The sequence below is a fragment of the Athene noctua genome, chromosome 1, assembly GCF_965140245.1.
Source record: "Athene noctua chromosome 1, bAthNoc1.hap1.1, whole genome shotgun sequence".
Taxonomy (NCBI): Eukaryota; Metazoa; Chordata; class Aves; order Strigiformes; family Strigidae; genus Athene; species Athene noctua.
The window spans coordinates 12290800-12295030 of record NC_134037.1 but is presented as its reverse complement, the minus strand read 5'-3'; positions in this window follow the sequence as shown (position 1 = coordinate 12295030).

Sequence of the window (4231 nt, the reverse complement as noted above, 5' to 3'; positions counted from 1 at the left end):
TCCCAATTATATCGGTATAAGAATGGTCCAGAAGGTTGCTCATCTGCTTTTCCCATGCTAAAATGCACTAGGGGAAGGAGAGTAGTAAACTAGTGTATTGGCTCCCTCATAGTGCTGTGCTTTGTGTTGGTACCTAGAAATGTGCTGCTGACACACCAGTGTTTTGGCACTGCTCAGTGCTCACACAGCATCGGGGCTGGCTCTCCAACAACCCCCCCCTCACCAGTACTCTGGGGTGGGGCAAGATCTTGGGAGGGGACATAGCCAGGACAGCTGACCCAGACTGACCAGAGGGATATTCCATGACATGTGACATCTGCTCAGCAGTAAAAGCTAAGAGAAGGTTGCTCTGTCTTCAAGAGCAAGTACTACATTCCCTTTTTCCTGGGAAGTGGCTGGACATTGCCTGCTAATGGGAAGTAGAGAATAAAATACTTTGTTTTCCTTTGCTTTCATGCATGACTTAAGCTTTTGCTTTATTAAACTGCCCTTATCTCGACCCATGAGCCCTTCATTATATTTTCTCCGCCCTGTTCAGTGGAGGAGGGGGAGTGTTAGAGCAGCTTTGGTGGGCACCTGGCATCCAACCAGGGTCAACCTGCCACAACTAGAGCCAGTAAAATAAGTGATAAGAGCAGACCATGAGCACTAGGGTAAGATGAGACTGTGTGCGGAACAAGAGAGCAGACTTAAGGGCAATTCATAAACGGAGCAGCGCTGATACCTGAAGAGGCACATTGCTCCAGATGGCTGCATGTTGCATCATCCTCTCTCTGTCCCCACCCTTCCCTTTTGCATTTGCTGCTTTTATGCTAGTGGGGCTAAATCTTCTTAGAATCCCAGCCTGGCTTATCTGCACTATAAGCAATGGTAAGTATAGAAATGTGATGGTTTAAAGTTTGAATTAGGATTTTTTTCCAGGCAGTGTTTGCAGAGAGGTGTAATGTGGAAAGTTTAGTGGTAGAAAGTTTGAAGAAACAGGTTGAGGAAGACCTATTTCACGTTTTCTCCTAATAGAAGTGATACTGACTTGCCTAATTAGTCTAGTGTCTTAAAAAAGAGATGGTTTTCCAGAAACCTCCACATGGAAATGTGGTTCAACTGATCTTGTCTGTATTAGACAAAGAACTTTCTTCTCATCTTATAGTGAAGTGGCCTGAAAAACTCCAGTCTTGATCTAGAGATTGTTAGGAGGAAAAAACCAGAAAAGAGAGGAAGGGTTTTTAACTGGTTTCTGTGTTCTTTGCATAGACTACTGGCTGAAAGACAACCTACATTTCCTACCATAATCTTCCTGAACATCAAACTTAGTATTCAATCCATTTTGATCTTTTGCCCCACAGTTAATAGAAGGATTCTCAAAGTTTTCAAATACTTAATATTTATACTTGTTACTTTCTTCTTCTTTTTTTTTTTTTTTTTCTTGCTCCCATGTTACTCTTTAGCCTAAATTGCTCATCTCCATCTTTTGTATGGTTCTGTACCACAACAAGCATGAGGACAGCAACAGTAGGACCTGTCAATCTGTGTTTTCCTGAGCTCAACAAATCAAACGCCATTAGTTTACTGTGGGAAGAGACTTATACTTCTGTATCATTTTAATGTTTTTCCTCTCTTCCTTCCCAGCATGAATTAATCCTAGAGCAAGTAGATGACGGTAAGCAAAGGGCTCACTGGTTCTTTGTATTAGAGTACCCATGATGCTGAAAATTCCCTCTATTTGCTGGAAATGTCTTGGCTACTACATCCTATATTTAACACAGATAATTATTCTAAAATTGACTAATTCATCTAGCCCTTTCTTACATCCTATTGAAGTTGATCCTAACTGTTACTTGTCAGAACATTAAAATATTCTACTCTTGATATTCCACTGTTGCAGCTGCCCAAATTCCCAACAGCAAATATAATTTTGTGTATTCCCTCCATTTCAGACAATATTTACAAAGATGTCCCACAAAATGAGATCTTTTCTTCCCGACTTCCTGGCTTGCAGAGCCTGCTGCAGACTCCTCCTTAGCCCATTCCTTACCACTTTACAATTCTTCCACTATTCCCCTGCTTCCTCCTTTTGATTATTAATTTTCTGTGTGGCACTGATCAATTACTTTACTGAAGTTCAATTAGATTAGATTGCCTTTGACTGAAAAAACTGCTATCAAAAAGCATGAGATCTGGTTAGTCTGTCACAATCTACTTTTGGTGAATCTATTTTATATTTTATCCCATGTATCATCATCCTATCTTTTAATTTTTCTATCCATCAGATCCCTTTGTAAGATCCTGCATACTGCTGAGGCCATACCTTTTCTCCCCTCTTTCCTTAGTGCAGACACTGCGCTTAATTTTCTGCAGCAAAATTGCTGTCCTCTAATTTGACAAGCTGATTAAAAAATGCTGTCCATCAGGCTTCCAGTTTCATGAGCTAAACACCACCTCAGAATGCCAAGTAACTATTTGGGTTTGAGCCTCTATCTCAATTCCTGCATAGTTTGAGTTTTGCTGCTGCCTCAAATGAAGCAGATTTCACCCTGCACCATTATTCCACTACTCATCAATATACATACTAGTCCTGATGAAGACTCGGATTAAGGCATTTATGAAATGTCCAAAATAGCTTTTCTTTTCAGTATTCCTGTAGAGTGGCCCTTTTTTTTTTTTTTTTTCCTGTTCTCTATTTCAATTACAAGATTATACAGCCTTTTAGATTTGGTTTAGCTTCCTTTATAGGGTCTAATGCAACCTGACAAAGTGAGAATTGTGAAAAGTCCTCCTGCTCTCATAGTTTGCCTTCCTTGACATTTGGTGCATTTACACCCTCCAGCTCATTTTTCTGGAACAAAGAAGGGGTCAGATGTTCTGCCAGCCACATTCTTTGCATCTCACATGTGAACAAGAGCAAATGTGATAATTGCCCCAGCATAGATGAAGAAAGTCAGGAAGCACAGTGAACAGAAACGTGACGCAGGGAAACCTGGGCTAACCTGTGCCAGAATAGAGGCAGATCATCCCTTCTGCAGATGTTTCTCTCAAGTGCAGACTGAGGATCAGACACTGTGTTTCACTTGTAAGGGTTTTCACATTGAAATTTCCCACTTCTCTCAGCAATTCATTTTTCCCTCCCTGCCACCTTAGTCTCCCACATTATCACTAACTAGGAAAGTAGAAGCAAAAATCTTGGGAACCCCCAAGGAAGAGAATTCATAGCAGGTCAGACACTGCTATGCAAAGCAGTCAACTCTGATCTTAAACTGGGTAAAAGACTTGTTTAAGGGACTGACAAAGTTGGCATGCAGTTCGAAAGCACTTTCCAGCTTTGCTTAGCCATGGAAGTGAAGTCTTCTAAACTCAATTCTTTGATCCGTTTGGCTTCTGATTAGTAAGATTCTTCCATTTTCTGATGAGAAACACAGACCACATGGTTCCAGTGTAAGCAAGAGGAGATTATAAACTAAAAATATGGTGGCTAGTTTACAGAACCAGAAAAAGTAAGTTTCTTACAGCTTAAAGCCCTGTAAAAGAATATAGAAGATGCACTAAGATCCACCCAGTCAGGTAACAGCTTTTGACTTTCCTATTTTGTGAAGGACTTTTTCCTCTACTTCTGTTTTGCTCCATGTCCTCCCACATAAGCCATAGCATCCCTGAGCAATTGATGCTGTACAGCAGAATACTTCTTAGGACAGGCCTGCTGTATTCTCCCTCCTTGGAGGTACAATCTCCAGATTTGTCTTGGGAAGCATGTTTTAATGGAAAGACTTGGAGCTGCCCCTCCTGCAGCCCTCCCTGCTCTCAGACTCCTGGGGGCAAAAGACAAGTAGCACGAGGGAGCCCTGTGGAAGATTTACAACTTTTTGTCACCTTTTTTAGGTAATGGCGACACACTGCACAAGCAAGAGCTCCCAAAATCAGAACCAGCATGAAGTGCTGCAGGGCTCTAACAAAGCGATTTCAGTCAAATGTCCACTAATCCCGCTGAATCCCACACCACTGCCTCAGGGTAGAGCAGCTCACCACAACCCAGACATCCAGGCCAAGGTGAGAGGGAAGCAGGCCACACTCATACCCCTCCAATTCTGAGCAGAACCTCCATATGCTTAGCACCAAAACTGTGTTTCATACTTGGAATCTAACTTCCTTAAAGAGCTGGGCAGTCTAAAAATCACATCTACTTTGTTAAGTATTATATAGAGCAATGCTCACAGATGAGACACATGGTTGCCAAAATGCC